Raw genomic sequence first — 22,678 nt, 5'->3', positions numbered from 1 at the left:
CATGTACCTATCCAAATCTCTCATTTAAACCTACATCCAACACTTCGGCTGGCAGCACATTACACACTCTGACCAAATTCTTATTGAAGATGTTTCCCCCACCCCCCCCCCCCCATGTTCCCCTTCACCCAAACTTAACCCATAAAATCTTCTTTTAATGTCACCCGAACTCATAGGAATCGCCCGCTTGTATTTGCCATACTTATACCCCTCATATTTCTATACACCTGCAACAAATCTCTCATTTTGTTATGCTCCAGTGAATAAAGTAGGAGCCTATCTAACCTTTTCCTAGAACTTTTCAAGAATCAGTAGATTATAGAATAGTTCCAGAAGACTGGAAAATTACACTCCACTCTTCAAGAAGGGAGATATTCGGAAGAAAGGAAACTATAAGCCAATTAGTCTGGCCTCAGTGGTTCGAAAGATGTTGGAGTCGATTATTAAGGATACTTGGGGATCCTTGGGATACTCAGGGTAATTGGAGGCACGTGATAAGATAGGACGTAGTCATCATGGGTTTCTTAAGGGAAAATCTTGCCTGACAAAACTGTTTGAATACATTGAAGAAATAACAAGCAGGATAGACGAAGGAAATTCGATGGATGTTGTGCACTTGGAATTTCAGAAGGCCTCTGAGAAGGTGTCATACATGAGGCTGCTTAGTGAGCTACAAGCCCATGATATTACAGGGAAGATTTTAAGATGGACAAAGCAATGGCTGATTGGCAAGAAGCAAAGAGTGGGAATAAAGAGGGCCTTTTCTGGTTGGCTGCCGGTGACTAAAGGTTTGTGCTGTGACCGACTTTTTTTTTAGCTTTATATGTCAATGATTTAGATAACGAAATTGATGGTGTGTTGCTATGTTTACAGAAGATTTGAAGATAGGTGCGGGCAGTTAGTTTTGAAGAAGTAGAAAATCTACGTAAGAATTTAGACAGATTAGGAGAATAGAAGAGGAAATGGCAGATGGAATACTGTGTCCGGAAGTGTCTGATCATGCACTTTGCTAGTGGAATTGAAACAAACTGAGCTGCAAAGGGACTTTCGAGACCTTGTGCAGGATTCCTTAAAAATTAAATTGCAGGTTGAATCTGTGGCGAGGAATTCAAATGCAATGTTAGCATTCATTCTGAGAGGAAGGCAAGGATTTGTAACGTTGAGACTTTGGAAAGCACTTGTGAGGCCTCACTTGGAGTATTGGGAGCAGCTTTGGGCCCCTTATGTTGGAAAGGATATGGTGAAACTGGAGACGGTTCATAGGAGGCTCACAAAAATGATTACAGGATTGGCTGGCTTGTCATATGAAGAACGTTTGATGGCTCTGGGCCTGTATTCGTTGGAATTCAGAAGAATGAGCGGTGAACTAATTGAAGCCTAACGAATGGTAAAAGACCTTGATAGAGTGGTGAAGATGTTTCCTATGGTGAAAGAGTCTAAGACCAGAAGAGATGAGGAAGAGATAAGATGACCAACCTCAGAAGAGATGAGCGTCCCTTCAGATCGGAGATGAGGAGGGATTTCTGTAGCCAGAGAGTTGTGAATCTGTGGAATTCCTTGCCACGGGCAGATGTGGAGGCCAATGATTTACGTATATTTAAGGCAGTGGTTGATAATTTTTTAATTGGTCAGGGCCAATTAAAGGGATTCGGGGAGAAGGTAGGAGATTGGGACTGAAAGGAAAATTGGGTCAGTTGTGATAAAGTGGCGGAGCAGTCTCGATGGGCCAAATGGCCTAATTCTGCTCCTATATCTAATGGCCTTATGGTCTATCTCAGGTCAATTCCAAGCAACAGAGTTGTAAAGTTTCTCTGCGCTCTATATCTTATCTTTCCAGTAGGACGATTACCAGAACAACATACAATTCTCCAAATTCGGCCAACCAAACATCTTATACAACTTTATCATAACAACCCAACCCCTGTATTCAATACTTTGCTTCAGGAAGGACACCGTCCTCTCTTTACCACATTACGTTCTGTCCTGACCCTTTCAAGGAATTGTGGATCCTTGTTCCCAGAACTCTCTGTTCTACTGTACTCCTTAGTGCCCCACTGGCCACTGTGTAAGCCTCACCCTGATTTGTCGCCCAAAATGCAACACCCTACATTTGTCTGCAGTAAATTCCGTTTGCCATTTTCATCCCATTTTGCCAGTTTGTCCAAATATCCCTTTGTGTTCTGATAACTTAACTCTCTGTCCACTATGCACTGTTAGATGCAAATTTGATCATCCAGTTTACCACATTATCTTCCAAGTGGTTGATATACGTTTGTAGATGATTAAAAAAAAACAACGGCTCAGCATCAGTTTCTGTGACAGACAGTTTCTTGCTCCTTCGTCCTGACTGCCAAGGGGCTGAACTTCCGTGAGCAAGATCCAATGAGTGACCTTGTCTAAGTCCTTGCTCTGTGTTGACGCCATCTACTACCGCTAAAGTTCTGTAATGTTGGTCAGACACGACCTGCCATCATAGAATTATGTTGAGTATCCGCATCTGTATGTACAGATACTTATGTATCCAGTCCCATAGAATATCTTCTCATAACTTACTCGGTGCTGACTTCTGATTCACCCAACTATAATTTCAAGGTTTATTCTTAAGGAATTATTCTTAGAGAAACTCGGCTTCCTTGGCACCGTCAGTACCAGCAACACACCAAAACCACACAACCCACCCTCCCCTTACTTGTTGTGGAGTGGCATCGCAGACGCGTTTATGGTGCCGCTGTTTCAGCTGTCGTTCAGAACCTACCTCCTCTGAGAGTTTCCGTTAGCGGTTGGATATGACTTCTTACAATTTCATCCAAGAAAGGCTTTAATGAAGAATGAAATCGCCGTGAATTCGGCTTCATCCCTGAACCCTGCCAGCATGGATTGATTGGAATGGATGACTATCAAGTTGCATTCAGAGGGGCAGGGAATGGTATTAAATTGTGAAATCGTAAAAGAGCAACTGGTGACGTCACAGGGGGTTCATTTGTCTCTAGTGCCCGCCTATTATTTTGAATGGCGGTGAATATATCAGTTCTCTTCAACATTTGATACAATGGGCTCGAAAAACTAAATGTTTCTCTCTCCTCTAATCTTCCCATCAAATACTTCAATTTTTCTCATTCCTCTTTATTGTCTTATTAAGAAAATGAGTATATCTCACTTTCTCACTCATTGTCATTCATAATTTTAATCTTTGTGCCCACTCCGTTCATTTTCCCCCTAAGACAACCACCTTTGATTATCTAGTACTAATTTATCCGGGTAAAACCGTAGTCATAGCAACTTAGTCGGTCAATTCCTCTATTCCCTCTCCATCTGGATGACATCTCCTTTGTACACCATCCAACCCACCCCGCACCCCGTGGAGCCACCTCTTTCTGATAAATTAATGGAGAGAGATGTGTGCAAACATGAAATTGCCATTAATGCAACTAGTTCTGGCATCATATGTCTGGTGAGATGTTCCGTTTCATGTTTATAAATGGGAACACCTTACGTATTTTAATCATCTCACTGTATCAAGGTGCACGCATGAACCAAAGTAAACGTTGTTGGTATCGATGGGTCCAAATTCAAACCCATTGGGATTGTTTGAGAGAAAACCCGAGATCGAAACATCTGCTGAAGATCAATCCCAGTTCTTACTATCCGTTAATTATATACTGTGTATAATATAATACAAAATGGTTCTTTTTCAATTTTGACCTGTTTTGTCGAATCTTCGTCATGAAATAAAAATCCATTTAACGCAAATTAGTCTGTGCAATGTACCGACAATTCCAGAGTGAAACTACTACGGAAAGTGGCTGCATGGAAATAATTTTGGTGCTGAAATAGATCCGAGCACTTTATTTAAAATTATAGGTAAAGTAACGTTGAGGATCATGCTCGGGTGATCTGTTGATTCCATTACCACCATAAGGAAAGATATACATCTGAAGGTCCCGCGTTCCTCAGGAGAGAAGCTCAATTGCTAGTAGAATAGACCATAAGACATAAGAACACACTTAGGTTAGTTGGTCCATCGAATCTGCTTAGTAATTTCAACATGGCTGATTTATTAACGTTCTGAACCCCATTCTCCTGCCTGACCCCGTAATCTTTGACGCCTTGATTAGTCAAGAGCCTATTAACATTCTCTTTAAATGCACTCACCAACATGGCTCCGTTCGTCTCCTGTATTTGCTCTACATGACCTTATCTCTTTCGCTACCCTCTGGATAAAGAAATTCCTCCTCATCTTTGTTCTAAGTGGATGCCCCTCTATTCTGAGGTTATTCTCCTACAATAGGAAACATCCCCTCCACATCCATACTATCTAGTAGTAGGGAGCTACTAAGCCCAGCTGGATTTCACCGTCGACACTGACGGAATAGTTTTTCCCAGTCTCTTGTTTATCCGTTATTAACTGAGTCAGATTTTTATTATTTATTCTGCCACTCTAAAGTTGTCTAGGACAACCAAATGATTTCTAGGGTCATGAGACCTCGGGAAAAGTTTTATTTACTTGTGTACTCACATAGAGGCTAGTGCAGCACCGGCTGACAACCCTTCCTCCATAAATGACGGTACCGAACCTGGTGGATGCAGGTAACGTCAGACATCTTAAAATACGTAGTGGATCTAATAACTCCACGGAATTTGACTAAAAACTCTGATGGGATGCGAAGCGGACTTGAGATTCAACAGTCCAGATATACAGCCACTGCACTCACAACTCCACACTAAATACAGCGAATGTGAGGGGAAAAGATTGCCGGAATCAGCATTTCCCAGTGATGTCCACCTCAGTCCGGTTTACAGCTGACGCCAGGGCTGTTGGACACATGTCATAAATCAAAGTCTCCGTTGCAGTGTGGAACTCTGTGAACGTGAGGGAGGTTAATCACTGACGCCGACGGAAAGAAAAGGTTCTAGGATGGATATGGGAAAAAGCGCAGGAAAATGGGACACACTGCGGCAGACATTTTGGTCGGCACCATTGAGCTGTGTCGAAGGTCCTTTTCTACACTGCATAACTCTGACTCCACTCACTCGGGTCTCGCAGTTGAGCACAATGCATACTGCAGAAGGAGACTCTTGGATGGTGGTATCCAACATCAGTCCTGGGAACCTAAATCAATGCAATCAGTAAATAATCCCGGCGCAAAACTCCAGTAACTGCAGTGGCAAGAATGATATCAAAACAGTGTTGGAAATCTTATTTCCCCTCCTTCCTGACACCTCTTACTTTTTACATCGCCTGGCCCCTCCACTTACACTGCAGTGTTGTGTGGATTTGTAAAATATACTCATATTTCTTCCCGATGTGTATTATCGGTGAGGGCAGAGCCCTCTGTAAGTTTTTCCGTTTCCATGAGCCCACTTCCGCCCCTCGCTTTCCCACACGCTCACTTCAACCTCTGGAAAGTAAAAAGCGTGTAATGGACAGCCCAGATCCTCCATTTTCACCGGTGGAGAGACAAGGAGATTATATTTTCCCCGTTCCCTCCCCCAGGGCAAGGGCACACAGAACGTGGCGTAATATAGGTAAGGGTAAAAAAAAGCTGTCGTTTAACTCAGCGCAGACCTCGCTTTCGACGGCAAATGAGAATTGAGTTCTGTGGCAACATCAATGCGGGAGGACGGAGATCCATTCCTTAATCGCTGTTTTAGAAGAGCTGGTGACTCCATTCCAGATATTATTGACCTTAACGTCTAATATTTAGCACAAATTTACTGTAATCATTTGAATATTTCACCTGCGTTGGCCATATAGGAAACATGGAGTTTTACAGCACGGAAACCGGCCGTTCGGCCCAACTCAAGCCTGGCATGTGGTCGACATTTGACCGCGTCTACCGCTCATCTCTCTGAACCACGACACATAGGAGTATGCAAGGCATTCGGCCTATCGAGTCTGTTCCGCCCACCCTGTCTGCTCCATCTGCTAAATCTTTCCAACCCACGCAACTTCCTGACTCTATTTAACACAATATAATCGATTTTGCCTCGATCCCCTTGCGATCCATTCCATATGCTCCCCCTCTTCTGTGAGAAGTTGCTCTTTAGATTCATTTTCTACCTTTTCTCCATCTCACTTTAAACTTGTGCACGCTCATTTTAGACCCCCCCCCCCCACACACACACACACACTCACAATACAAAAAGACAGTGATCTTCACCCTATTTATACGCCTCCCCTCCTGATATCATACACCTCGTGAATGTCACCCCTCAGCGTCCTCTGCAGCGGGCAGAAACCTCTCAGCTTACATATTATAGTCCCAGGCCACAGACTCCTGGTATCATCCTCATTAAAACTTCTTCGGCACGCTTTCCCGTTTAGTGACATCCTCCCTCTGCATTGTCTACGTGTATAACTAGCTCCAGCGAGCATGCATTGGCAGCCTTGGTTCTTCCAGTTTTACAAGACTTTGCAGTGTCACACCATTTACTATGCAGGCCTTGCCCGCCTTAAGACTACAAAGTGCAGAACCTTGTCAAGCTAAGTTCAATCTCCCATTCCTTGAGTCAGTCTCTAAATTGGACTAGATCACCTTGGAAACCAATCTTCTACCTTGACCACTGCAACACCAATATTGATGTCCTCTGTTACCCTAGGAACTTTTATTTTATTTACTTAGCCTTCTAAATGCTGATATATCGAACCCTCGCGTCCCGTCCTGTAGCGCTTGCTCCAGCGATGGTAGACTCTGTGACAGATCATTTTAAATCATGATGTTCGAGGAGGTGCATTTCGTAGGCTCAGAGTGGGATGGTTAAATTATTGATAACGCTATAGAACGTATTGAGGTTTGTGTATAAATCCACAGCTCCAAGGTGGCACTGGCGACACACGTGATGTATTGCCGACAGCTCGCAAAACGTCGAGGTGTAATTTTTTTTTTCCTGGACCACTGTTGCTGAAACCTGCAGCCTGTGACCTTCCTTTAAGAAACGTTATCTTACACTGTCTAAACGAACACTGTGAACGCTCTCCGGAAGGACCAGGTGGACGTGACTGTCAGGAATGCCGGTGCGTCAAGTTTAAGCAATGGACGAAGGTCAGCCATCACCACTGCAGAAAAGGAGGTCGGTATGGAGGACTTCAAATCACACTAATGCAACGGGGTATGAAGCCTCCTGTACCCCGCATCTTTTTAACAAAGGCACCGTTACTAGAGGCACTGATAAATGGAATAAGTACAAGATTGCTGTTTCGGAGGGAAATGAGGGATTGATGTCTTCTCTGTCTCACGACACACGGCTCACTTCTAGTGGAGCAGCTGGAGGTCTTCTGAATCCACCGCTGGAGAAGGCAAGAAGCGGTTGTGGTTGTTGGGGAGTGTTCTTACATTATAAAGGACTTGCCGCACCCTTGTTCTCCCGACCTGGAACACCCAGAGATTAAGTACCGTCCGTGCTACTTACCCAGAGTTCACTCCGTGATCCTAACCGGACCTATCATACTGGCAAAGCAGATAGTAAGCAAGCATACGATGCATTGAGTGTCGTGATAAACAAAAAAAACAGCCCTACACCGAAGATTTTCAAGTCATTTCAGAGATCTTTGTTAGGCTTATTTAAAGAAATAAGCCAATTATCATCAGCGCGCCCGCCGGAGTAACGGGTCTCCAGCACACCCAACCACTGTTACACTACGAGGAGGAATGCCTTTCGTTCCATCCCGAGACCATTCCGAACATCTAGCAGATGAGCTCGATGCATTTATCGCTTATTTTGACCGACGGAACGTTGACACAACTTCGCAAGATTCCACACTTACCAACGACCCTGAGATTTCAGACTCTGAGGCCGGCGGACAACGTCTCTTCGGTCTCTGAACCTTACATAAGCACTTTCCTTCAGAACACTGCTGGCCTAGACGGCGAACCTGGTCCAGTACTGAAGACCTGTGTGCAGTATCTGGCTGGAGTGCTGACTGATGTCCCGAACGGCTCGCCTCGACAGATTGAAGTACCCACCTGCGTTAAGCGGTGCCCAGGAAGGACGTGGTAACCTACCGCAATGACGAGCGCCCGGAAGCGCTTACATCCATCGTGTTGGATTGTTCTGAGTGCCTGGTGATGAAACTTACCAGCTCTCGGCTGAGGGGCGACTTGCATTCGCTACAAGTTGCCTGCCGTCTCGATTGGTCAACAACAGATGCTATTTCATTGGCGTTTCAGTCATCTAGGCAGTGAAGATCCAGGTACAATGATGCACACCGTTGACTCTATCTCTGCATTCCTCGATTTCCGGTCAGTTCGCACTGGAAACAAGTTATGAAGGCGCTAAACGGAGACTCCTTTGCTTTCTGCTGTTTCCATCTTTAACATCTTAATTTTTTCCCCTTTCGGGGATCCTTTGAAGACTCTGACCCGGAGTTACACGCTGACTTCGGTTCTTTGCGGAAATGAGATCCGTATTCGGGTTTTCAGGACAGGCCCTTGTTGTTCGGCCTGCCAAGGGTTCGGCCTGAGAGTTTCGCTCGTATCTGGAAGCCTAAGATCTCGGGGCTCTGGAGGCGGGAGGATCTAGGGTCAGTGTCACGAGAGGAGACCCGGGTGTCGGCGGGAGAGTTTGGATATCTGCTATGCGCCCGAGGACGCGGGATCTTTGCGATTTTCAGGCACAGAGCACGGGAAAAAAACGGCATAACGGACTCTTAACATCGAAACACAGCGAGTTTTTTTATTATGCCTCCTCGCTCGCTGGGTAAATGGAGTCATCACTTTCTCCCCTACCAGGGATAGAGACTGCGGTATGTCGAATACCGGATGAAACGCGAAGTCTTTGGGGCATGTTTGTGTCTTTGCTATTGCCTTGCTCACGCTTGTGCTCGGTAGCGGGTACCCTTTTTTCCGGTGTGGGGAGGGGGGATTGCGGCTGCCGTTTACGTGCGGAAGGGAGGGAGGGGAGCTGGGGGGGCACTTTGGGGTTCTTACATTTAACTGTCGTTGATTCTTGGGGCACTTCTCTGTTTTAGTGGACGTTTGCGAGGGAAAATTATTTCAGGATGTATATTGTATACATTTCTCTGATATTAAATTGGACTTCTGAATCTTCGAACATCTCCTCCACAATCTCCATCAGCATGGGTCACCGAAGGGTGCTCTGCACGCTTTATACCAATGAGTGAGGCATAGTAATTCCCTAATGCCACATTTAACTTTGTTGACGACATCACTATTGCTTCCTGTACCAAAGGTGAGGGGTGAATCAGCAAAAAAAAAGCAGCGAGATCGAAAGTCTGCCTGAATCTGTTCCTGGGTGTCAAGATCTCTGAGGACCTAACCTGGTCCCAACATATTGATGTAGTTATAAATAAGGCAAGACCGCGGCTATGCTTCATTAGGAGTCTGAAGAGCTTTGGAATGTCAACAAATACACCCAGAAACTTCTATTCTAAGAGCATTCTGACTGGCTGCATCACTTTCTGGTATTGGGGGGTGGGGGCGGGGGGAGGAAATTACTGCACAGGACCGAACGAAGCTGCAGAGAGTCGTAAATTTAATCGGCTCCACTTTGGGTGCTAGCCTACAGGACATCTTCAAGGTGTGGATTGTCAGTAAGGCAGCGACCATTATTAAAGACCTCCAGCGCTCAGAGCATGCCCTTTTCTCACTGTTACCATCAGGTAGGAGGTACAGAAGCCTGAACGCACACACTCAGCGATTCAGGAACAGCTTCATCCCCTCTGCCATCCGATTCCTAAATGGACATTGAAAACGTGAACGCCACCTGACTTTTTTTTACGATATATTGTTTCTGGTTTTTGCAACAATTTTTAAGCTATTCAATATACGTATACTGTAATTTATTTATTGATTATTATTTTCTTCTTCTTGTATTAAACTGCTGCTGCTAATTTAACAAATTGCACGACACATGCCGTTGATAATAAACCTGATCGCTCCAACATAACAACCTCTCATTCACTTTCACAGCACTAGAGAGCTGATTATTGACCTCAGGAGGAGGAAACCGGAGGTGCATGAACTAGTTCGCATTATAGTACCGGAAGTGGAGAGGGTCGATACTTTGAAGTTATCATTATCAGAGCATCTCTGCTGGAATTAGCACGAAGGTGCCATTACAAAGGAGACACGCCTGCCAGTTCCCCTCCTGACTTAGACGTTTACGAATGTTCGGCTTTTGATCTAACTTCTATGGATGTGCCGTGGCGAATATGTAGAGTATTGCATCACGGCCTGATATAGAAACACCATGACCCTGAAAGCAAAAGTAAGGGATGCGGGCCATTTCATCACAGCTAATTCTCTTCCCTCCAGAGAGTACGTCTACTAGGAGCGCTGACTTATGGAACAGCATCAATCATTCAGCACACCCACCGTTCAGACCATGCTTTCTTATCGCTGCTGCTATCAGGAATTGGGGGTGGGGGGCAGAAGCTACAGGTCGCCCACGACTGGGGCCAGGAAAACAGTCATTCCCTCTCAACCATCAAGCTGCTGACCCAGAGTGGGATAACCGCTCACTTCAGCGACTTCATAACGTAGAGTTGCAGTCTTAAGAATCTCACAACTCACGGACGCAACATTTATTGCTTCTTTACCGGCTGTTATACTGCCACAAACTTCTCATTGCGCTCGTACAACTTTCTGTCGATTAGTTATCACTTTGTTCTAAAGTATGCAGCAATTTCCCTGGTGGTCTAGTGGTTAGGATTCGGCGCTCTCACCGCCGCGGCCCGGGTTCGATTCCCGGTCAGGGAATTACTTTTTTACTGTGCTTTATAGTATTTATTGCTAGGTATTACAATGACCTGCTGCCACAAGACCACGAACCTGACGACAGATTTCGATTATGTTAAAACTCTTGCTGATGCTCATTCATTGCTTCAGTCTTTTTTTCTTTTGCTTTTACTCTGAATGTCGGCAAGAAAATGAATCAGGCTGAAATACGTTGAAAAGTATGCCCTGTTATGATAAATTTACTTTTGAACTTTTGTACATTTGAAGATCACTGCAAGTGGCAGCATATGTAGACCACGAGGAAAAGGCGACAAAATACAAATACAGGGAAGCTTGTTACAACTTCGTGAGATTTTTTTAGTCAGTTAGACGAGCGTCTGTCGTTCTGCTGATAATAATGCAGAAACAACGTAATTGTACCGCATAAGGTGAAGGGGTGTTTTTTGGGATTAAGTTTTCAGTTACAGAAGACTAAATTGGATGATTTTTTTTTTGTTGAGAATTTCTACCTGACTCGTTGCGTGTTCATTTCCCTCCATAGATGCTGCCTGTCCTGCACTGCTCCAGCATTTTGCGTGTTAATGTCTCTGGCTATCCTCGTGTTAGAATATATTACCCCAGTCGTCAAGGACGTTTCCATACACCATTTTTTCCCTTTGAAGTTGTCCATAAGTCTATAAGATATAGCAGCAGAAACAGGCCATTCGGCCCATCGAGTCTGTTCCGCCATTCAATCATGGACTGATCCAATTCTTCCAGTCATCCCTACTCCTCTGCCTTTACCCCATATCCTTTGATGCCCTGGCTAATCAAGAACGTATCTATCTTTGCCTTAAATGCACCCCACGACTTGGCCTCCACAGTCACTCGTGGCAACAAATTCCACAGATTTACCATCCTCTGACTAAAGTAATTTCTCCGCATCTGTTCTAAATGGACGTCCTTCAATCTTGAAGTTGTCCCTCTTGTCCTAGACTTCCCAGCCATGGGAAATAACTTTGCCATATCTATTCTGTTCAGGTCTTTTAACATTTGCAATCCAGCCCAAAAGCTGCCAGACTTTCCTCATACAATAACCCTTTCATTCCTGGAATTATTCTCATGAATCTTCTCTGAACACTCTCCAATGTTAGTATATCATTTCTAAAATGCCCAAAATTACACACAATAATCCAAGTGTGGTCTCACGAGTGCCTTATAGAGCCTCAACATCTCATCCGTGCTTTTATATTCTATATCTCTAGAAACGAGTGCCAACACAGCATTTGCCTTCTTCACCATCGACTCAATCTGAAGGTTAACCTTTAAGGTATCCTGCACAAGGACTCCCAAGACCCTTTGCATCTCTGCATTTTGAATTCTCTCCTCGTCTGAGTAATAGTCTGCCTGTTTATTTCTTTCAAAACCTGCATGACCATACGCCTTCTTTATGTTTATCAAAGGTCCCGTCCCATTTCAGCGTCGAAAGATCAGAGAAATATTTTCAGAAACCATTTTCACCATTGGTCCCAAGACCAGATATTTATTATTGCGATAACACGTCGGAACAGACCACAGATCTATGTACAATGTGTTGCACACTGCTTCTCGGGGATTTCCACCACTGGAAATAATTTTGTTCAGCGCTGAAAACTGTGCAAACCCTCAGACAATCAGCGGGAATTTGACTGCTGTCCTTTCAATATATAAACTGTACCCATGTCATGCAATATCCTCACTCCCGAAATGCTCCAGTAATCTGGCGCTGCTTGTTATACATGGGATTTCAAGGAGTCCTCCACATCCGGGCGGCCACGGAGTGAAAGAAACCCTGCCTATTCCCTGGTCTGTCTCATCACCCACGACAACCGTTTCCGTATCCCCGTCGGTCTATAAGTAACGAACAACTAATGTCCCGCTCCCGAACTCTGTGGCAGAACACAAGTCTCCAGTATCCAGCTGCCTGCTACACCTCCCTACTTACACTCGCCAGTTTCTTCACAACTCCTGCTCCACAAACCCCCTCCCATACTGACCACCTACAGTGCGCCGACCCGAAATGAGTACGATCCATTTCCATCCACAGATGCTGCCTGACCCGCTCTCCCCTGTTCTGACAGTTTGTTCTTTGCATTACATGACCTTTATTAAACCGGGAGAGCAAGACTTCGCACAATGTCCCAGCAGCAGTCTCAATAAAGCCCGACAAAATCGTGCGAGATCATAGTAACTCTTGCATTTACCTTTGATCTTCCTCACTATTCACTGCACCTCACTCCCTCACCATTTAAAAAGACAAGCGATGTCTCTTCTGCAGAACCGTGTGCCCTCTCGTTTCCCACATTGAACTCCAGTTCCCACGCAGCTTTTCCACGTCAACTTCGACCCCTCTTGCCAGAAATGTCAGCAGCATCATAACAGACACGTAGGTTTAGACAGTACGCAGAACATAAAGTAACAACTCTGCATCATTAACAAATGTTAGCTACACATTTTGTGCCATTTTCAGACTTTAAAATGCTTCCTCGGCCAAACTGATGGCAAAGATCGTGAACAACAGGGCTGCAAGCACGGGTCCCTATTACATCCACTGATGTAGCGTGCCGGTCCAAGTAGGGTCTGTTATTTATTTTCTGTAAAAAGAAACAGACAACGGAATGAGGAGCAAACTACTTGCTTTCTCCTGTCCGGCCTGATATTCAATAAGATCTCGGCTGGATTAAACTTGCTCTCAATAGTAAAGCCCACGCCACAGTTGACGGTCAACAGAAAGTCCATGTCCTTCACCAATGCTTTTTCCTTCCCCCTAGGTGAGAAGAGATAAACTCTTGTCCTCCGCCTTTAATACGTCGCGCCGACAATGCTCCCAACTTCCCTCAGAGGTATGTCGAAATAATTTTAAGAAAACAGGACATTCAGAATCAGAATCAGAATAAGAATCAGGTTTGCTATCTGAGGCATGTGATGTGAAATTCGTTAACTTAGCAGCAGCAGTTCAATGCGATACATAACCTAGTAGAGAAATAATTATAGGTGTATAATAATGATAAACAATAAGTAATAATAAATAAACAAACAAGTAAAACAATTTGATTTGTTTTGTTCAGGTTTGGACGCTCTTTTGGAAGACAGAAGAAGGCGGGATCTGCGGCAGGTAACAACCCTTCGGTGAAAACCTTTTCGCCATTGTTTAACACGTTAGATCTTGTCACACCAACTGGATCGAGGAACGCCATCTTATCCGTCATTTGACGACGGTTGACTGATGACGATCGCGTGGGCGGCCGTTAAACCGCGTCTGTGACAACAGGCGGGGTTGATGGCTGGACGGAGAGTGTGGAGCAGGCGGTAATCGTGCGCTCTGGGTGGAAGTGAAGGGCTGGTGCATACATGAATGTGGTTTGGAACGTTGAGGGAAAGAGAGTGGAGAAGGAGCGGGATAGGGATTTGGGATCAGAGGTAGGTAGCTGGGGAGAAATGGATTATTGTGAAAGGAGAAATAAAGGGAATAAGGAGATAGTGAGGGGATGGATGAATGAAAACACGGACAAAGGGAATAAAAGAATAAGAAATGACAGTGGAGAGACTTCTGAAAGTGAGGAAGATGAACAAGTTCAGAGAGAAGGTGCTATAATTAGGTTTAATGCGAAGACTCAAGGACACATGAAGAAAATTAACCCGTTTGTGCTAGCAACAACTCTGGGAAATAGTATTTGCAAAAGTCCTTAATGATGGCAATCTATTGGTAAGATGTGCGAATGAGGAACAACTTGACGAAGCACTCAAGCTAAAAGAGATAGGAAAATGCAAGGTGGAATATACAGGCAGGGCGGGACCACGAAATGGTGGTTGTTAAGGAGTGATCACGGGTGTACCAATGAGTATAAACATGGAGGAGTTAAAGAGGAATATCAAAGGGGGGAAAGTAATTAAGGTTCTAAGACTGAAAACAACAAAGGAGGGAATGAAAAAGGAAAGTGAATCAGTATTGATTAAATTTGAAGAAGAAAGAGTGCCAAGGAAAGTGTTCCTGGGTTTAATGAGTTATCCTGTAAGGGTATATGTGCCAAAGCCATTGAGGTGCTATAACTGTCAAAGGTTTGGACACATAGCTAAAAACTGTAAAAGGCAGAGGAGATGTGCTAGATGTGGGGATGATCGTGAATATGGAAAGTGCGGAACAGGAGTGCAACCAAAATGCTGTAATTATGGAGGTGCTCATAATGTGGCATATAGTGAGTTATGAGACGGGAGAATAAAATTCAAGAAATAAGACTGAAAACAAAAATCACTTATGCAGAAGCTGTAAGAATGTCAAGAGAACAGAGTAATGCAAATAATGAACAGGGAGCAATAGGGATGCGAGAGATGCAGCAAAGAAGAAATGACAGGATTTATGTAGACAAAAAGGCTCTGGTAACATTCTTTGCAGGAATGATTAATAGTACGGCTGAGGTAAAGTCAAAAAGTGACAAAATTCAGCTGGTGGTCAAAGCAGCAGTAAACCATTTAGGGTTTAGGGATTGACATGGGAAGAAGTGAGGGAGAACCTCACTAATCAGTCAAGCCAGGAAGTGTCATAGGTTGGTTAGTACTCATTATGGTGATTCTTTTGCAATGGAATATAAGGAGCTTACTGGTCAATGGCCAGGAATTCAAGCACTTTATTATGGAAATGGTTGTAAAACCGGATGTAGTGTGTATCCAGGAAACTTGGTTGAAAGCTGTTTTAGAATTTGTAGTATATGGGTATACAATGTTAAGGAAAGATAGAAATCTAGGGGGAGGAGAGGGTTGTGCTATGTTAATCAAGCAAGGTATACCATATAGGGTACTGGAAAAAGGAGATGATCAGGAATACATAGTGGTGGAAATGTGGGAGAGAAGAGAGGGAGTGGTGATAATTAACTACTACAATCCATGTAAAAGGTTGGATTTGGACAGCCTATTAAGGATACAAGGACAAAACAGACATAAAGTAGTGTGGTGTGCAGATTTCAATGCTCACAGCACAATATGGGGGATCCGATTCAAACGGAAAGGTAATTGAAGATTTGATGGAAGAAAGGGAGTTGGTGTGTATGAATGATGGCAGAGGAACAAGGATAAACACAACAGCAGGAACTGAAATTACGTAAGTGTCTAATGTCTTGGCTGGCATTAGTATCTGGGGAGTTTGGACTGCTTCAACAGTAGGCAGTGATCACTACCCAGTTTTATGTTCAGTGGGTGAAAGTGTTGAAGTAAGACCAGGTGGTGGAATCCCAAAGTGGGTGTTTGGAAAAGCAGATTGGGGTAAGTTCTAGAAGTTAAGTGAAGAAGCATTGACAAAGATTGACATTTCTGGAAATATAGATGAATTAAAGAGTCAGGTGACTTCAGCTATTATTATGGCAGCAGAAGGATCTATACCCAGGAGTGAAAATAGAATGAATAGAAAACTGGTACCATGGTGGGCAGAAGAATGTTGTCAGGCTGTAAAAAACAGAAATAGAGCATTCAGACTAGTTAAAAGAACCCATAATATGCAGCATTTGATTCAATATAAGAAGGCACAGGCTGTGGTGAGAAGCTAAAAGGGCAAGTTGGAGGAGTTTTTGCATCAAAATAGGAAGAACATCGCCTGTGGGAGAGGTATGGGGAATGATTAAGAGGATGGGGGGAGATAGAAGGGAATGGGAATATCCAGTAATGATATCTGAGGAGGAAACAGCAGTCTCCAGCAGGGATAAGGCTGAGATCATGGCCATTTGTAAAGATACATAGTTCAGAAAATTTGTCTGAAGAAAGGAGAAGGAGAAGGGAAAGAACAATGAGTCAATACCCAGGTGTGTTAAACAGGAGGGAAGAAACAGATGATATAACTGATGATCCATTTACTTTGGCAGAAATGGTGAGAGCAACAAAGAGATCGAGACCATCCTCCCCAGGGAAGGATCTAATATGCTATGTTATGTTAACAAATCTAGGAGGAGGAACGCTCTTGAAGTTACTGCATTTTTACAGCAGAGTGTGGGAGGAGGGAAGATTACCAAGTGCATGGAAAGAAGCAGTAGTAATTCCAATAAGGAAACCTGGCAAGGATCCGTCAAAACCCACTAGCTACAGGCCAATAGCACTAACATCAAATATATGTAAGGTAACGGAAAGGATGATAACAGACAGGTTATCATATGATCTTGAGAAGAGAGGAATGCTGGCAAGTTATCAGAGTGGTTTTAGGAAGGGAAGGAATTCCATGGACTCAGTGAGAAGGTTAGAGACTGAAATAAGAAAGGCCCAGGCAAATAAAGAATCAGTAGTTGCAGTGTTTTTTGACATTGAAAAAGCCTATGATATGATGTGGAAGGAAGGATTATTAGTTAAACTGCACAAAATGGGGGCTGGGAGAAGAGATTTTAATTGGATTAAATATTTTTTGTTTGGTAAAAAAAATACAAGTGCGGATTGGATCAGAATTATCAAAACAGTACACAGTGGAAAACGGCACACCTCAGGGTAGTGTGATTAGCCCGTTGCTTTTCATCATTATGACCAATGATGTCTTCACAAAGGTACCAGTGGATATAGGTAGGTAACTGTTTGCAGATGATGGGGCCTCGTGGAAAAGAGGCAGGAACATGGAGCATATTATCAGGAAACTACAAGGAGCAATTGATGAAATGGGAGAGTGAGGTTATGATTGGGGATGTAGATTTTCAGTAGAAAAAACTCAAACTGTATTTTTCACCAGGAAAAGAATTGAGATAGGGAAGAAGTTAAGGATGCATGGGATTGAATTCGAAAGGGTTGGATCATTTAAATTTGTGGGAGTTATATTTGATTCAGGATTAACATGAGCAAATCATATCAGAAAACTTGAGGAGAAATATAAAAAAGTACTACATGTGATGAGATTTTCGACTGCAAGGGAATGGGGAGCAAGTTGTTCAGCATTGAAGAGAATGTGTGTGACTTTAGTAAGAGCTGTGTTGGATATGGAAGTGTAGCACATGGATCAGCAGCTAGGTCTCTCATAAGGAAACTGATGTGATTCAGGCTCAGGTTTTGAGAGTGTGCAGTGGGGCTTTTAAAACATCACCAGTATCAGCCCTGCAGGTAGAAATGGGAATATTGCCTTTGGAATTAAGAAGGATGCAATTGATGGCAAACTACTGAGTTAATTTGCAGGGACACAATGATTCTCACCCTGCTAAAGGAGTATTGCAGGAGTCCAGGGAAAATGGGAGGTTTCAGAGGGAAAACTTTAGTCGGGTAGGGAATGATATTGCTGGATCATGTGGAGTGTTTGATCTAAGGATAAGTCCTTCAGTAGTTTATCCGGTTGTAGCTCCATGGAAGCTGGTATGGCCTGACGTAGACTGGCATTAAGTGCATTTAACTGTCATGTGATGGAAAAGTATAGCGATTATACTCAGGTCTATACAGATGATGCTAAGGAACCTGAGACAGGAATGACAGGGTTTGGGGTGGATATACCAGCAAAAGCAATTGCAATCAGCAGAAGAACATCTGATAAGTTAGTGGTGTATACAGTGGAGATGATGGCAGTGTTGGTTGCGTTGCGTTGGGTGGAGAAAACTAAACTAATGAAAGTGTTGCTTAAACTAACAAGTTTAAGGTCTTCTCACTCAAACAGACGGCAAGATGTACTTCATGAAGTCCTTCAGTCAGTCACAAGAGTTGCAAATCAGGGAGGTCAGGTTAAACTTCTATGGGTTCCAGCTCATGTAGGGGTGAAGGGGAATTAAAGGTTGGATGAGTTGGCAAATAGGGCATTAAAGAAAGGAAATATAGAAATGCACATTAGTATTAGTAAAGAGGTTATGTGTGTAATCTGTGAAAAAATCAACCAAATGTGGCAAGAAAGATGGGACAGGGAGGGGAAAGGGGGGCATTTATATCAAATACAAAAAAGTGTTGCAGGTACTAGGGAAGGTAGTAGATACAGAAGAGAGGAAATTGTGTGGACTAGGTTAAGGCTGGGGCATTGTGCACTAAACCAATCACTGAAATTGATAGGGAAACGGCAGACAGGACTGTGTGAGGAATGTCAGGAAGAGGACTCAGTAGAACATGTAGTTCTGAGTTGCAGGAAGTATGGGGTACACAGAGAGATGATGAGAATTAATCTAAAGGAATTGGGGGTGCAGGAATTCACATTAAAAGGATGGCTGAGCATGGGTTAGGGTATTTTCAGCTTTCTTAAGGGTTGCAGTTTTTTATTATAGGATATGATGGATAAACAGGAATAGAGTACTTGGATGGCTGAAGTTGGGAGCATAAATTGTAGGTTAGGGATTGTGTGTGTGGGATTGGGTGAAGGGATTTAGAATGCGAGTCTATCGCACACTGCGGAACAGAGGGTGGCGGTAATGCACCATTAAGCTGGGTGCCAACCGCCGCAAAACAAGACGGAAAGAGAGAGAGAGGGGCGGGGTTGAAGTTTATGGAGCTCTGAGAACTGGACTGTTTAGAGCAATAGACGGGGTCGTTTTCTGGTTAGGGAAGCAATGGGGAGTCTGTAGAGTGAGGGAAAAGAAAAGGCGAGAGATTCTACCGTGTGTGGACCGTGCTGCCCAGTTCAGCGATTGACTCCCAAGCTGAATGTTTAGGGGGTATGTTCGTGCTCGGGTGAATATTGAAAAGGAACACGCGCAGACCACGGCGATCTTATAGGCGTTCCGGGACCGCGGGATGTAAATGCCATCATTGCTAGAGATGGGAACATTTTGGTTTAATGTGTATTGCCTGTACGTAGAGAAGTATTTGTGTTAGTCACTGTTTTGTATGTATTGTATAGCACCGATATTTGTAATAAAGGAATTCTGTAAAAAAAAAGATCAATCCCCTGTCCCAGCTGGAAAAGGCTGGTTGCAATTATGTAATTAGTTCAAAATTTAATTTAGTTAAGCTGGCTAAATATCCTCATGGTAGTCATGTCTTAACGGAGCACGGAATCGAAATGCTGGGAACAGATATATTGGAAAATCGCCATTCCTTCCTGTTACCTGTTACCTGTACAACACATCCCAGCTGAGTTATTTATATATCTATAACACCCCCTCCTCCAAATCACTCAGTGCCCATCTCTGGACATGACCATTGATTGGTAACTGTTTGCTTCAGCCTTGTGTGCAAAGTGGGGGAAGTGATGAAGGGAGGGTGTGAAGGGAGAGAGACAGACAGAGAGTGACTATGTGTGTGCGTTTGTGAGAGCGAGAGGGGTAGGAAGAGATCGAGAGAGTGAGAAAAAGGGAGACAGAGAAAGAGGGAGAGTGCGTGTATGTTAGGGAAGAGAGACATTGAGAGCAGGAGACAGGGGACATGGAGATGTGGGGTAGCGATACAGTGAGAGACAGACGGGGCAGAGTGGAGATAGGTAGAGAGAGCGAGATAAACTGGGGCGGTAGAAAGATAGAGGAAGAGGGGGATAAAGATAGAGTTAGAAAAAGGGGAGAGATATAAAGAGATAAAGAGTGATAGAGACAAAGAGACGGGGGAGATAAAGAGACAGAAAGAGAGAGCAAGAGAGAGACAGAGAGAGCGAGAAAAAATGAGAAAGGGAGAGTGAAAGAGAGAGACACACACACAGAGAGACAGAAAGAGTGAGACAGAAAAAGAGAGAGCTAATGTGTGTTTTAGGGGAGAGAGATTGAGAGCGGGAGATAGGGGAATAGTGAGAAAGAGACGGGGCATAGTGGAGACGGAGAGAGAGCGAGGTAGACGGGGGCGGGAGAAAGACAGGGGAAGAGAGAGAGATAAAAAGCAGAGAGAAAACGATAAGGGACAGAAAGAGGAAGAGGCGTAGGGAGAGAGGTATATAAAGGGACAGAGAAAGTATGAGAGAGGGAGAGAGAGAGAGAGAGAGAGCGAGAGAGAGCGCGCTCACGAGTGAGAGAGAGAGAGAGAGAGAGAAAGGGAGAGAGAGAGAGAGAGAGAGAGAGAGAGAGAGAGAGAGAAAGGGAGAAAGAACGATAGACAGAGAGGCGCGGGGGAGAGAGGGGCCGAGAAAGAGTGTTACAAGCATTTTCTGGATTTCTTATTCGCTTGCTTGCTTCGGGCCCTCGTTTTCCTCACAGTGTTGTGTTGACCATCGGAGAGCAGTATTTCACCGCACGGACATGACCAAGAGAATCGCTCCGTCCCTTCATTTAAACTCGGAAGCTGGAGGGCTCTGGGGTATTATCACCGTTCGTACTGAGCAGGAGAAATAGTTCACGTGTTTGTTCATGGCCCTTCCACAGAGGGCGGCAAGAGAAGGCGCTCCGTTTAGACTTATTGACGCCAATTCTCCAAATCTCTTTAATTACAAAGACAATCAACATGAAATCATTCCTTCCATTTCCAACAAATTGTCTCGCCCTGTGGTTTGCAAATCGGTCGGTGAAGATTAACCACACAGCCCTCAACTACCTCTGATCAATGGGCCCTTGTCACATATCTGCGGTCATAATCAGAGGGACTACCCAATCAATAATGACAGCACTGTACGAAGGATTTGACAGCCACGTACGGGGAAGAATGCGGCTCCTGCTGAGCGAAGCTCTTTTGTAGGAATCAGAACTGGAACTCCTCCGTTCCATTTTCAAAGGAGGTGACTCTCTCCACACGTTTTGCGGGCAAGAATGCCCCCTCACCGACTGTGCGGAGGATACATCCCACCGTTATTTAATATAAGAATATACTGAATACATTATCGTGCATTATCTATTTCATCAAAAATACAAAAGACAGGGAAATGGGCAACAGCTGATATTGTACTGACTTACCGGTCAGCCGGTAATTGGGCGATATACCTCGCCCCTACGTGATAGTTGTTCGACTATTTTGTTTTGCCTGTCTGTTACTCGTATGCGACTGGGATCCGCTTTACTGAAAGAAAAAATACAGGTAGGGGGAAACAAGTTGCGCCAAAAACGGGGATAGTCACAACCATTTAACGACAAGGAGCGATGTTCCGATTCAATGCTAACGGGAATCGAGAGCAATCAGCCCCAGTTTCCTTGAACAGAGGGAGAATGCAGAGACGCACAAATATTCGAGGGAGAAAGCTTTCCCGGCTTCGTATGAGCAGTGCACTTGGTCTCAAGCGATGCCCGTTAGATGCAGGGAGGCCGTTAAGGAGAAGCGTCCTTTCAGTATGGGACTTCTGACAGTCACTCAGAATCTTGTCTGTTTATGCATTAGGTTTGTTCTTCTACAGAGTACATGCACGATGAGATTAATTTACCATCGTAATCATATATCAGTTCAATGAGCCGACCTTCCCGGAACCACTTTACATTCGGTGCGATCGCATTGGTACTCTGTATGCCGGATTTACCGTTTAACAAAAACAAAACCTTGCTCGGCGGACACCGTTTCCGCTGCGAGCATCCTCGTTCATCTACGACACAGGGATCACTCTGACAAACACCACCCCATTATCTTTATCCTGAAGAGGCCTCCCAACTTCTCGGTCATCACCACAGCACTGGCTTACCTCGCACAATATTCCTGTGGAAGCATCCCTCTCTCTTACCCGCCTCTGCTTCATCACCGACACTATGTGCCCCTCCCCACAGCGCACTTCCTCATTTACCAAGGCAAGGCTGGCTGTACAGTGACCGTTTCCGTGATCAAACTGGTTTATGCATTCTTGGCCCCGCATTGTGCATTCGACAATTCAGCAGCTACACTTTGCTAGCCTAAAAATGATCCGGTTTCTGAAGTTTGGCATTCTATTCGGCTGCAAAGAAAATCTTATCCTTGTTCACATGTAACTCGCAGCGTCATTAACCCTTCAAGTTCCAAAGCCAGAGCTGATTTCGATGGAAGAGTCCATCGCAGTTCGTTAAATTGCCGCTGAGGAAGTACGTCGGTGAGGGAAGCGAAGCGCTCTATATCCGTACAGCCGTGGATAACATCGCCATTATGATACAAAGGCTCCGAAGGAACAAAGGCCCAGCTAAACTAACCGGGAGGATTCGGCTGGCTTCTGTACATTTCCGTGATATTTC

At 44.3% G+C, this 22,678-nt stretch overlaps 1 non-coding gene across 1 annotated transcript; it reads left to right on the top strand.

The window, feature by feature from the left end:
- The first annotated feature begins 10,646 nt into the window (after positions 1-10,646).
- trnae-cuc (transfer RNA glutamic acid (anticodon CUC)) lies at positions 10,647-10,718 on the top strand. The gene has a single exon. It is a non-coding gene; the product is annotated as a tRNA-Glu (tRNA).
- Positions 10,719-22,678: the final 11,960 nt, after the last annotated feature.

Source organism: Hypanus sabinus, chromosome 32 (assembly GCF_030144855.1).
Source record: "Hypanus sabinus isolate sHypSab1 chromosome 32, sHypSab1.hap1, whole genome shotgun sequence".
Taxonomy (NCBI): Eukaryota; Metazoa; Chordata; class Chondrichthyes; order Myliobatiformes; family Dasyatidae; genus Hypanus; species Hypanus sabinus.
This window is presented reverse-complemented; position numbering and strand designations above follow the sequence as displayed.